This window comes from Staurois parvus, unplaced genomic scaffold (assembly GCF_062004578.1).
Source record: "Staurois parvus isolate SC_StPar_1 unplaced genomic scaffold, SC_StPar_1.0 ptg000388l, whole genome shotgun sequence".
NCBI classification, from domain to species: domain Eukaryota; kingdom Metazoa; phylum Chordata; class Amphibia; order Anura; family Ranidae; genus Staurois; species Staurois parvus.
The window spans coordinates 202868-217258 of record NW_028318184.1 but is presented as its reverse complement, the minus strand read 5'-3'; the positions used below and the strand labels follow the sequence as shown (position 1 = coordinate 217258).

The window sequence follows — 14391 nt, the reverse complement described above, 5'->3', positions numbered from 1 at the left end:
GTACATACCAATTTAATAAACATAACTGTATTTACTTTTTGTAAAGTATAAAAACTATGCAAATGTGTAAGAGGGAGAGGGACAGAACCAGAGGTAGAATATTTAATGGGTGAAGATTCAATTCAAGGTTTTCATTGATACATTAATTTTTAAAGGATACAATTTTAATAAAATAAAATTACTTTCTATTGGGTTGTGGTATATTCTACTACATATGCATGGTTAATGACACTTACATTTCTATCCAAAATGGGATTAGAGTTCGGAAATGACGCCATTGGAACAAATGAAGGTGAACCAGAGAGAAAAAATGAGTTGCTGCCAAGTGTCTAAGAAGTTACAACCTGCTCCATGAACACTGTTATTTTCCATTATATGGTGTACATAGACAGGTCATGTTTGTATTGAGCAGGTGCTCTAGTAACTAATGAGTACAACCTAAGATGATGTACAGCAGAGTCCAGGCAAGCAGGTCACTAGTAATGAGCAAAATGTTTTATGGTGATGGATGAATCCATCAATGGATGCAATATGAAATGTAGAGAGCTCAAAGAGACAGCCCAGGGGTCACACAGAACTAAGTAGCATTATATCCTGCCTTCCTGAACAGCAGGGTGTCCAGTCAGCTGCTTCCATTTCCTGATCGCAGAGGAAGAACCTTCATCCTCATCGCTCACAACAGACCTGGGAACACTAAATGTAATGTCTGCGTGTGAAAGACTCTGCTTTAGTCCAATGTGTTTGACTGATTAGAGAAGCCAGTAAACCAAGTCATGTGAAGTGACCTGCAGGCTTATGTAATAGGGTAAAGAATACTGTGCTAAGAGCCACAGCAACCATTCAGATTCTATCTATCCCTACTCATACTACAGAACACTAAAATAAGTGGTTGCATTGTTTTATTAATAAAAATGGAGGTCCTCACCTATCCTATCTCTAAATCAATTCCAGTTCCAGTTCTCAGTGTTTGCCACAAAGTTCTCAACTGTGCCACAAATACAGATATGATCCTCTAAAGCCAGTACAGAAAACAGCAAGCCTTTCTTACTTTACTGTTAAATATATTGCAAAATGCAATAAGCAAGGAGGTTCATATGGGTTTTGCTATACAGTAGCAGATATCTAACCTAAAAGGCATGACTGATGCTTAAACTAGCATAAAATGTTTGCAGCAAGACGTCATTAAGGTATACTTTACATAAGCAACAAGTCACAGCTAAGTACAACCTATGCAACCTGTATGACATACATACAGTACATTAATTAGCCAGCACCCTGGCGTCAAATGAGAGGAAACCTGAACCCAAGAACGCTGCATTCACGGCAAACCCAATGAAACTGATGCAATGGATTAAGCATAGCCTAAATTCACTTAATTAACTATGACAAACCATTTTTGAAGAGTAGGTAAGTCTGTTTATATAACATTTTAAAGTGATTCTAAAGGTTCTTTTTTTTTTGTAAAATAACAAACATGTCTATACTTGCCTACTGTGTGCAGTGGTTTCACACTGAGTAGCCTCTTCTCAGGTTCCCCGCAGGTTCTTCTGGCATCTCCTGTCTGTTGGGTGCCCCCACAGCAAGCAGCTTGCTATGGGGGCACACACTGCTCTGTGTGTCCATTGACACACACGGAGCCATGGATTGGCCTCACCCCCTCTCTCCTCATTGGCTGACTGGCTGTGATTGACATCAGTGGGAGCCAATGGCTCCCGCTTGCTGTCTCAGCCAATGAGGAGGCAGAAAATCAAGACAGCAGAGGCTGCCATTCACATCGCTGGATCACGATGAGGCTCAGGTAAGTATTGAGGGGGCTGGGGGAGCTGCTGCACACAGGATTTTTTACCTTCTTGCATAGAATGAAGGTAAAAATCCTTGAGCCTTTACAACCACTTTAAGCACATTTTTTTCCTACTTGAAGCAAGTTATTAATATTATTATTATTATACAGGATTTATATAGCGTCCAGGGGCGGACTGTCAACTCATGGGGCCCCCAGGGCAATAGGGGATCATGGGGCCCCTGTGTCCTTGCCCAAACTCAAAAAAGCCTATGAAAAAGGTACCAGGGGCATCTCATGGGGCCCCCTACTGACCCCGGGCCCTCGGCCAGTGCCCAAGTTTCCAAATGGTCAGTCCACCCCTGATAGCATCAATAGTTTATGCTCTAGTACAGTTCAATACAGAAGGATTAAGGTAGGGGCAGAGGTGGCTCTAGGCTTTGTGAGGTCTTAGGCAAAACTTAGACATGAGGCTCCACTCACGCCCATCCGTCAGCTACGCAGCAGGCCTTCCCAGTTTGAGATCCTCATTCGGTGGATAGAAGGGGTGACGTGTGCGGGCGCAACGTCACTCCTCATTGGCTGATGGGCTGAGATCCAGAAGTCTTAGGTTATGCTGTGAGAGGTGAGTTTAACAGGGCTGCCTGCCTGCCTGCCTGCAGAGTTAAGGTGTCCTATCACCTCTAAAATAAAGTCACTCTGCAAAACAGCTGTTCGACAGCCACAAGTCAGAGCTCTTAACACATCCCGAGCATAGCAGCGTTAACCAGTTCGGCTCCAGAGCAATGTTTTTATCTTTCACATAAATCACATCACAAGAACTCAATTTTTGCCATCAAAATTACTTAAATAATCCCCAGAACATTATATTTTTTCTGAAAAGCCCTGTAGAAAAAAAAGGTGATATTTGCACATTTTTATGTCACATGATATTTAGTGCAAAAACACACAATAGAATACCCATTTTTGGTTAAAATATAAAAGATGAGGTTCCATCAAGTATATAGATACCAAACATCCCATTTCTTAAAATTGCATGCAATATTGCCAAAAACTACGGTGCCCAAAAATCACCATAGGTGATGCTTTAAAAGCCTTTACAGCTCATTAGTTTAGAGTTAACTAAGAACTTTTGTGCTAGAATTATTGTTCTCACTCTGACATTCATAGCAATGTCACATGTGTGGTGCAACTGCAGTTTGCATATGCATGCACACCCTGGGCTTACGTTTGCATTTCCACTGGTGTGCTGTGCAACAGGGGTTACAACAATTTTTTTTTCAATATATTTTATTATAATTATAATTTTTAAAATGTTTTACTTTTTTTTAAACGTTTACTTGATTGCTATCACAAGGGGTTAATAAACTCCTGTGCGACAGCATTGGGAAGGTGACAGGTACTCTTTATGGAGACATTAGAGGTCTAATAGTCCCCAATGTCTCCCCTGCCCTTCACACCATCTAACCAAGCACAGATCAGCTTGGTTAGATGTGTCCTATGGCTGTTCTGGCCAGGAAAGGGTGCATCTGAAACTGAAAGTGACATCACTTCCGGTTTCACTGCTTGCATGTGCGATAAAGGCATGGATTTGCCGTTGTCTTATATCACTCTTCCCCCCCCCCCCCCAGCTGGTGGTAGTGTTCCCGCGCTCCAGCAAGAGCACAGATCTCTGCAACCATGGGAGAAGGGAGCCACTGGCGGGAGGGGGGGAGGCACTGTGCTGCCGGCTCTGTCACTTTCAAGCCGGCTGCGTTAGGCAGATTCTGTGGCCACAAGCCCCTGTTGGCATGAGGCCTTAGACGACCACCTAATTTGCCTAAGTAGAGAGCTGCCTCTGATTAGGGGGGCCCTTCTTGTGGAGCTTACAATCTAAAATGGAGGGGGAAGTGGTACAAAATGTAACAGCTGTGGAGAGTGGGCTGATGGAGATGGTTAAAGTGGTTCTAAAGGCTCAAGGTTTTTTACCATCATGTATTCTATGCATGAAGGTAAAAAACTTTCTGTGTGTGGCGACTCCCCCATCCTTACCTAAGCCCCCTCCGATTCAGCAATGTTATTGACATCCTCAGCCAGTGAGCCAATGAGAAGAGAGCAGGGGTGGAGTTGAGCAGAGACTTTATGTGTCTTATGGACGAGTCTAGGGACAAGCACGCAGTGGTGCCCCCAGGGTGAGCGGCTTTCCCTGGGGGCACTGCTTGAGGGAAAGGAGCCAGGATCTCCACCTGGGACCCAAATAGAATAGGATCGGGGCTGCTCTGCACAAAATCACTGCACAGAGCAGGTAAGTATAGACATGTTTAAAACATATGCTTTAGTATCACTTTAAGGTACAGTTTTTAGGTGAAGGCAGGGTAGGCTTCCCTGAATAGATGACTTTTCAGTGACTGCGTAAAGGTGGACAGGGTAGAAAACAGCTGTACAGATTGGGGTAGGGAATTCCAGAGGATGAGTGATATTATGGAGAAGTGTTGGAGGCGAGCATGGAAGGAGGTAACAAGGGAGCTAGAGAGTAGGAGGTCTTGGGAGGAACAGAGTGGATGGTCTGGGCAATATGTCAAGATGGAGATTGGGGCAGTAAAGCCAGTGAGAAGAAAGGTGCAGTAGTTGAGGCAGAAGTTAACCTGGGAGTGAATTTGTTGTTTTGTTTCAAAGGAAATGTTTCAAAGGTTAAGGCAGGAAGATTGAGCCAGTGAATGGATGTGGGGCCTGAGGAGAGGTCGGAGTCTAGGATTACATCTAGCGCACTGACATGCATGGAAAGAATGATGTTATGATGCCCAGAGTAGTGTCCTCTGCCCCCTGCACATCACCTCTCCCCACAGTAATGACCTCTGCCCAACCCCCATAGCAGTTTCCTCTGCTTCCTTAACATCACCCCCACACATAAGCTTTATCCTACCCAGGGGCGGACTGACAATTAATGGGGCCCCCGGGCAATAGGGGATGATGGGGCCCCTGTGTCCTCACCCAAACTCAAACCACACCCAAAAAAGCCTATGAAAAAGGTAACAAGGGCATCTCATGGGGACCCCTACTGACCCTGGGCCCTTGGGCAGTGCCCGAGTTCCCAAATGGTCAGTCCGCTCTGATCCTACCTGTGTACACAGAGGAGAGATTTGAAAGCAGTACAGTTCTGGACGGAGAGCAGGAGTGGGAGCTGCCAGAGTGACTTTTCATATTAACAAGCTGGTGATTGGTTGCAAGGACCGCCCTAGCAACAAATCACCTGCAGGGTAACTGGAAAAGGTAATTTGGCCAGCTCCACCTCCTGCCCTCCATCCTGAGCTGTGCTGCCTCCTGCTCTCCCCTGTGCACTGAGGATGACAGGAGGCTGAGGGTGGTAGAAGGACCAGCACCTAAAAGGCGGGGGTCGGCGGTGCAGGAACCTGTTCACAGTTTACCTGTCACCTGCCCACAGTCGACAGGTAGACCACAATTGATGGTTTGCTGGCCCCCACTCTAGTCCATCTCAGGAGTGAGCAAGAGAGGGTGGCTATGTTCCTACATACAATTGAACCATATTTAACCAACGTAGCCAACATCTAACAAGAAGCTGGATCACAGCAGCAAGAAAAAAGGAATTTGGAGATTTGAAGGTGGCTGACAGCAATAGAAGGAATATTATTTATAATCAGAGTTTAGTATCACTTTAAGTCCAAAATGTTTGATATTACCAGACTTACTTCTAATTTTACAATTAAGTCATAAAAAAAAAGAACAATAACAGGATATGCATTTGTTAGTTATAGTAAGAAGGTATTGGACTCACAAAGGTTGGCGGAAGAAACACTTGTTAGTGGCCCATTATAATCTTATGGTTCCTTTGCTTCATGGCCTCCGGTGAAAAGTTGTCCAAGTTGTTGCAATGGAACAAAGACCTAAAGTCGCGCTTCAAGAAAATAGTGCCCCGCTGCCCAGAGAAACTAGCATTTGTAATGGTCACCAGGGAAGGCTTTCCTAGGTCCTCCCCTTTCTCAAGCCTTTTAAACTGGGGGTCAGCTGTGGGTTAAAACTGATATTCAATATCTAGACTGTTAGGGCCTAAACGCACAAGCATTTTTAAACTCTAAACATTCATCAGAGAATCTGATTTAGCAAATAAGCCTTTACAAGCTTTAAGCAATTTTCTGAAATCTCTTAAAGCACCCTTCAGCTCTAGTTTTGGATTGATTGATACAGACCTTAAAGTAGATGGTGGCCTCCCATTAAAAAATATTTGCTTCTGCACTTACGGTGTTATTTTGTGTTTTCTTGCAAAGTCCCCCATGTCATTGTGCTGGTAAAAGATTATACATTGTGGCTTATAGGCAATCAGAGTCAATCAGCTACCCGTCATTGGTAGGCTGGACCTGGTTTGTGCCTGTCAGATGACCAGCTTGAAGGTTTTGTATATGGACTGAGGAGATAGAGCTTGGTGGCATACCTTCAATAACTATGAACTGCATTATATACACTTGGAGGAACTGAGGTTGCCCTTACATTGCTCTCCCCTCTTGCTGTGATCCAATACTCAGCGTCAACATTTGGAACTTTCCATATACCTAGACTTATATATGTCCTTACTTACCACATATAGTTCCAGACACTGCATCAGAGGGACTTCTGGGGGATCTAGTTCCACTCTCACAGGATAGGGGGACTGTAGTGATTATAGGGAGGGGTGGGGGGTTAGTCTCTTGGTGTTCTGGTTTGGGGACTGGGGGGTGGCTTTCGGGGGTGCTGGGGTTGCCCTGGGAGGGAGGGTGAGATTGGTGGGGGGTGGAGTGTTGGGAGGGGTGGACAGGAACAGGGTACGTGCCTTGTATGATGATATGATGCGTATTGTATACACTTTTTACATCCTTAATAAATTATATTTATACTGCTGATTAGCCTTTCAGGCGCTATATACTTTTCTTTGGGTTTTTTCTGTAGTGAATTTATTTTAGATGCACCTCCCCTAATATTTAGGGTTAGGCATCGGCATACTTACCATTCCTGGAACAAGGCCTTTGGCTGTGGGGTATTTTTACAAAGTCCACCAAATACATGTTGATCTGCTAGTGAAGTCTACTTAATGCAGCCTTCTGTAATGGAGTGGAATCGTTGAGAACTGCTCCAGTAATTCAGAGCAGAGTTGCCACTCTTACAGAGCCTTAAAAAAGTATTCATCCCCCTTGAAATTTTCCACATTTTTTCATGCTACAACCAAAAACGTAAATGTATTTTATTGGGATTTTATGCGATAGACCAACACAAACTTCATAATTGTAAAGTGGAAGGAAAATGATAAATGGTTTTCAACATTTGTTACAAATAAATATGTGAAAAGTGTGGTGTGCATTTCTATGCAGCCCCCCTGAGTCAATACTTTGTACAACCACCTTTTCGCTGCAATTACAGCTGCAAGTCTTTTTGGGGATGTCTCTAACAGGTTTTCTTCTAAGATTGCCTTGTATTTGGCTCCATCCATCTTCCCATCAATTTTGACCAGCTTCCTTGTCCCTGCTGAAGAGAACCATCTCCACAACATGATGCTGTCACCACCATGTTTCACAGTGGGGATGAAGTGTTCAGGGTGATGTGCAGTTTTAGTTTTCCGCCACATCTGACCAGAGCACCTTCCTCCACGTTTGCTGTGTCCCCCACGTGGCTTCTCACAAACTGCACATGGGACTTCTTATGGCTTTCTTTCAACAATGGCTTTCTTCTTGCCACTCTTCCATAAATACCAGATTTGTGGAGTGCACGACTAATAGTTGTCCTATGGACAGATTCTCCCACCTGAGCTGTTAATCTCTGCAGCTCCTCCAGAGTTACCATGGGCGTCTTGGCTGCTTTTCTGATTAATGCTCTCCTTGCCCAGCCTGTCGGTTTAGGTGGATAACCATGTCTTGGTAGGATTGCAGTTGTGCCATACTCTTTCCATGTTCGGATAATGGATTAAACAGTGCTCCATGAAATGTTCAAAGCTTGGGATATTTTTTAAAACTTTAACCTTGCTTTAAACCTCTCCACAACTTTATCCCTAACCTGACTGGTGTGTTCCTTGGCCTTCATGATGCTGTGTGTTCACTAATGTTCTCTAACAAACCTCTGAGGGCTTCACAGAACAGCTGTATTTATACTGAGATTAAATTATGCACAGGTGGGCTCTGTTTACTAATTAGGTGATTTCTGAAGGCAATTTGTTACACTAGATTTTAGTTAGGGGTATCAGAGTAAAGGCGGCTGAATACAAATGCACGCCACACTTTTCAGACATTTATTTGTAAAAAATGTTGAAAACCATTTCTCATTTTCCTTCCACTTCACAATTATGTGCCACTTTGTGTCGGTCTATCACATAAAATCCCAGCGAAATACATTTACGTCTTTGGTTGTAACATTACAAAATGTGGAAAATTTCAAGGGGTATGAATACTTTTTCAAGGCACTGTGTGTAGACTGTTTGGAGTGGAAGTCCATAGTTGTACAGGGACAGTGCATTTGGAGAAATCTCTCTAGCAAAACCTGGAAAACAGTAAAAAACCTGACATGGGTTCCAATTCCTCCATACTATACCAAAATAGGGAAAACAAAAAGGAAAAAAGCTTTGGCTGGACATACAACTTAAAGGAAACCTACCACAGGAGTAAAATGTAGCCTGCTTATAACAAAGGCTAGTTGATTGGTTGTCATGACTAACCTGGACAAATATACAGCTAAGGAGATTTGTCTTCAAAGCGTACTTCTTGAGTGAGTAAATCAGAAAGTACTGAAGCCAACCAACATTTTAAGAAAGACTTTAGTAATGGCAGTCCCAAGATTTCTCTAATGACAAATTACTTGGACAGCAGTGAAAGTGTCGTCATGACTCACACTGTTGACTCGAAGTTTGGATGATTTGCCAGTTGTCCACCTTTTCTTTACTTGAAAGTGGTTCTCATGTTTGCAGCAAAATGATCAGATGACAGGTGTACATAAAATAGGTTGTGGCTAGGCATACAAACACAGTTTATTTAAGAAGTTTATTTAAGGATAAGATTAGCAATGGCCATATTAATGTTCATTTACCTTTGTTCATATTCAGTTCTCTAAGATTATGAGATCTAAGTATCTTGAAGAAGCTAGTTGAGAAACATGTTAACCTACTGTATTAGCACTTATCCCCACATGGCTAAAAGCAATCTTTGCCGTTTTTAAGGAACAAATTCAATAAGCCTTCTTTTGTATGGGGTTGATAAGTAGCAGTGGGTGCAAACTTTGTGTCAGCATATAACCCACACAAGCATTTGTTTCTTAAGAGTATAACTTAAGAGGATTTCATACAGTATATTGTAGTGTGTGTTCCCCTTTTTGCCAGTAAAGTCCAACGTTATCCTTTCTTTTGAACATTGCTATACTTTATGGATGTGGCACTATGGTGGTCTTCTTAGGTTTACTGTTAAGCATAGGAATAATTAAATTATTTAGAATTAGAATAAGCTATAGTGATAGTATTAAGATTGGAATGATGGAAAAAAACATTATTGTATTGGTTTAAGGTGGGGTAAAGTAATTTTCATGTTTGGATTTATTGAAAACCATAAAAGAGAAGTAGGGCTTTTTTGTTTTTCCCCAATCATACTTACCTAGGTGGAAGCAGCATTGGTCCAATACTGCATCTGTCCCCCATAGGCTCCAAGTGTAAGAACTCAGTGATCACATGACCACTGATCACTGATCACAGCCGCTCCGAACAGAGAGGGTGACTGTCAGTCACTCCTGTCTGCTCTTCCCCCTCGGACTCACTGGAATGTTGGCCAGATCACTGAGAGGTTGAGCCAGGTGCCACTCCAGACTGCGGTGGATCTTGACTTTAAAGTTGGGATCTTTCCCTAGCCTGGACCAGCTGAGTGATGTCAGTTGACAGCGGGCTTCAGCTCACTGTCAGCTGAAAATGGGTTACAGGAGTGTAGAACGAACTGCATCCCTGTGATCCACAGGAGAAGTACAGCCAAAAGAGCTTAGGCTGTACTTCTCCTTTAACAATGATGATGACCTATAAGTTATACATGTGCTTTTACATAGTAAAGATGAATTTCACTTCTTTTATTAAACATTTACACAGGCTGCATGTATGCGCAAATTACAGGATTGTAGTTCATTAGCAGTAAAATGGAATACCATAATTATCCAATTTTGCTGTATAATAAATTGTCGTTGCATATCCACTCTCCATTAGACCACCTTTGATGGTACAGTAACAGGAACACCAACATACAAGAACAACGGTCGGCTTATGCAGGTAAATATTATTATTATTATGCACTTGCAGGGGGAAGAAAAACTGGCGAGTGAAGAGAGGGTAAAGACCAGGGGTGGAAGGCGGTCAAAAGTCACTTATTAAAATGTATCTAAATCCAAAATAAAGTATTGTAATATATTTCAATTTAAGAGTCCTTTTGTGATGGATGCTTTGTTAGGTTGTATTCCTTTATTTTCTCCTTGGTGATCCTACCGGTAACTTTGTTATTTTATAGCTTCCTTTAGCAGACCAAGCTGTTTCGCAAAAGTGTCAGTTAGAGTAGCTGGGTGGGCTGCTGGCTGCATGTTCCTCTCTCCCTTCACTTCCCTCTCCCCATTGTCACTATGTTGTAGCAGCTGCCTCTCACCCTGAGCTTCCCTGCTGTGTGAGCATTGGAACAGCTCTGTGTGATCCCCCGCTCACGCCCCCCTCCCTCCTCACTGCAGTGGACCTAAACCAATCAGAGGTAGGAAGAGGACATGCTATGCAGATACTGAGGATCATGGGAAATGTAGTCTTAATGGCAAACTGTAAAATACAAATAAATGTCTGCAGAACTACTATAACCAGGATTCCCTGTGTCAAGAGGAGGAAAGATACAGTGTTTTACCAGAGATTGGGGCAGACCAGCAAATGAGACAGTGCAGATATGCACTGGGTGATGTGTGATATGGGTCTGTGTGATGTGTGAGAGAGGACAGAGCTTGTGCAGAGATCTGGTGCCTTTGCTGTGCCCATGAGAGCCAGAGAATGAGAGAGCCTGGGGACTGAGCCACAGAAAGGTCTTTTGCTGATCTGGGACCAGAGCTGGAGAGATCGTTTGCTACACTAGTGAGAGACTGTGCCTTGTGAGGACCTGATCGTGAGGACCAGACTTCTAAGACAACTGATTGCCAATATACTAGTTCTGATTTGTTGCATACTGAGAGTCGTGAGGGGAACTACTGAGTTTAACCCCTAGTTGCCCACAGTTAGTGCCAGCTGAGACTGCCCTTACTTAGCAGACCATCAGCAATCCCTTGCGTGCACTCTTAAAGGGACAGCTACATATACAACACCTACAGAAGTGCCCCACCAAAAGCAGGCCAACACTAACTAATTTCTGTCAGGTACTTGTAGTCACTTCCAGGGATACCCTTTGTCAGTAGCTCAAACACCCAACTGCTATTTGGACTGTATGCACTCGGGGACACTTTTTGAGTAGGTGATACCAAGAATTACAGTGAGGTTTCTTTTATGCCATTCTTGCTTCATGGTTGATGCTATTTTTTACTGATACTGTGTGGACTAGTATAATGAGGCTTAGCCATATTGGCATTAATGGCCATAGGTGAGGCTAACATCAGTAAATCTAAAGTATTCTAGTGTCCTGTTTAATTGTTTTATGCATTGTATATGCTTACCCATCAAAAGCACATTCATCTTATTAATATTAACTCTTGAGTAACACTGGGGTGAGTAGCCTACCACCAAGGGTGTCGATGGGGACCGAGCAGGTTAATGAGTCAATGCAGAACTGAGGACCCATCAAACCAAGTGACTCCTTTTTGGAGGGTAGCCCTACAAAGGGTTTACGCAAACTATCTACCACTGACAAGGGGCTTACAATGATCATCTTTTATTCATTTATGTAAAACCTTTATCCCAAAAGCAAAAAAGGCTGCTGCTGTAACTGTTTAAAAAGTGTTAGCTGCTGTTTGGCTTCAATTTGTCAATCTAAATCTACTAGTCCATATAACACTACCCTCCCTTCAAGATTGATAATGCTGCTGTCCAAAGGTGTCTCCGTTGCTCCTCCACAGATACAGCAGCAACCCTAAGACAGTAAGTGTATTACTGGCCCAATCAGCAGGTGAAACTAAAGGGAAAAAATCTAAAAACAGAAAACTAAAACAGACCCCACTTTTAAGGATAGGTAAGTTGCAATGCATTAAATTTTTGCTTTTGGATTTAGATTTTCCTTAAAAGATATTGCAAGTCCAGCAAAAAACTCTTCCTGTATTAGAAAGTAATAAAAAGTAATGATAATTTTGCCCTTAACCTGATTGGGTCTTGGACAAACAGATTTGCTGACATTCGCAAAACATTATTTTACCAAATCAATCTCTTCACACTTTAAAAGCATAAAAGAAGACTTCAAGGTGTCATCTCCATATAAATAACCATAAAGTAGTAACAGAAAACAAAGCTAAATGCAGCACAGCAGTAGCTCTCATAGAGAAATATACTTCATTCAAATGCAAATCCAACTTTAAACTTTTTTTTTGTAATAAATTAAATTCTTGCTGCAAACCTTGCCAAAAACAATCTGAAAGAATTATCCTCTAAAACAAACCAATATTGAGGATGACTCTCCCGCAGCTGAACACAATCACAAAACTATAACAAAAAATAGACCCCCAAAACAGGAAGACAAATTGTTGCAGAAAATTTCCTGTTCCATAAATACATACGCAGTCCGTGTGTATTTTCACATACAAGCTGCTAAACAATTGACACTGGTAGAAATATATCTAGAATTTAATTCTGCATTAAAAATGAAGATCTCATACAATTTTGTTTTCACATGTTAATTTTCTTACCTTTTTGTGTCTCCTCTCCTAATCCTAGCTTCAGTTTCGCTGCCTGCTATGATAAAGTCAGGGAGGTTTGTGAAGGGTCTGCACGATTCTTAAAATCCCATAGAAGACCACACCTCCAGTGAGAATAACACTGCTGGAAGATACTTTTCTCACATGCATACTGAAGACTTGCTGTGTTGCACAAGCAATATGTATCTTCTATTTAAAGGACCACTATTGTAAAAAGTACATGAAATATACAGTCCTATGAAAAATGAAGTATGCCCTATAGAAACTGTTGATTTTTTCCAACAGAGTTGTACGGGCAAACATTAGATCTTCATTCAAGCCTACATAGAAACTTTAGAAACTTTGCCAATTCAGTCATTTATTCAACAAAAACACAGATGAATCTAAAATCACTTCTGATGGAAGCTTCAGGAACTCTGTTGCGATATCTGAAACTATGGGGTTGATTTATTAAAACAGAGAGTTAAAAATCTGGTGCAGTTCTGCAAAGAAACCATTTAGTTTCCATTTTTTTAACTAGCTTAACTGAACAAGCTGAAGTTAGAAGCTGATTGGCTACCATGCACAGCTGCACCAGATTTTGAACTCTCCAGTTTTAATAAATCAACCCCAATGGGAGAGAGACCTCAATATCACTTTTTCACCAGAAGCACAATCAAAAAATCAAACAGAGATTAATTATTGTGACCAATTGATGTGTTAATATATTAACCCCTGTGGCAGTGCGGTGTCCTGCCACGGTCAAACTCAAGTTGAAAACCCTGGATTCTCAACCAGGCAGGTTGAGGGGCTCCAGAGAGTTAATGTATTGCAGAGGAAACTGACTTTTTGGTTTCCTCATTTATTCATCAAGTTTGTTTTGGGATCTGGAGCCTGGAGATTTCAAAGAGATCTGGGAGGGATGAAATCTCCAATCCGGGGTCCATGTTTTGAGAACCCCCAGCACACTGATTGCACAGGTGTGTGCAGGCCTTTTTATAGAGGCCTAACCATAGTTCTGGGCTCCACCCCGGCAGATAGGAGTCAGGCGGGCTCCACCCCGGCAGATAGGAGTCAGGCGGGCTCCACCCCGGCAAACGGAGTCAGGAGGGCTCCACAACGGCAGGCAGGAGGTCTCTGCCTTGGGGTCAGGTGGAAGCCAGACTAGCTGTGTGCTGGTGCCATATTTTGGGAAGAGTCTGCAGGAGGCAGACTTAAAACTGCGTGCAAGCCAGGAGGCTGAATACTATTAATTTGCTTGATGATGGATACCCCTGCGTGGGAAGTATTTTTGTTGTTTGAACTTTCTTAAATAAAAGTGGGCAAAAAAGCCCTGAAAAGAAAGCGAGTTGCTGTGTGCTTTACAAGAAGAGCTCTACCCCTTGAAGCGAGTTCCCACACCCCCTAGGAGGTGTTACCAGCTGCCCCTAAAAAGTGAATGCGACACTTGCAAGTGAATTGGTGATGAATAGGTAGGCGATGTGCTCAAATGGAATAGATCGTTTGCCTTTGCACTGAGGTGTGGACACATGGATTTCTATGTCACCAAATTTTGAAGTCCAAGAAGGACTGTCACAATCTGAATTCATTCAGCACTTGGTGGAAGTATAAGGACGTTTTATAAAATTAGGAATATCCAGTCACTTTATATTTCTTTATTCATTTATGTTTGGTATATGAATTGTTTGACATTTACTTATTTGTATTTATACACAAAAATCATCATTTAGTTATTATATGAGGAGTATAAGGTGCATATTTACAATTTATGCAATATATTCCATTTGAGC

At 42.3% G+C, this 14391-nt stretch overlaps 1 protein-coding gene across 1 annotated transcript in view; it reads right to left on the bottom strand.

Moving 5' to 3' along the window:
* The window catches only part of LOC149455743 (adhesion G protein-coupled receptor F5-like), a 268072-nt gene extending 255367 nt beyond the window's left edge, over positions 1-12705 (bottom strand). The window contains exon 1 of the mRNA XM_089685891.1: positions 12614-12705. The gene's annotated coding sequence lies outside the window, so the exon portion shown is untranslated. The remainder of the gene's footprint in view (positions 1-12613) is intronic.
* Between the last annotated feature and the right edge of the window lie 1686 nt (positions 12706-14391).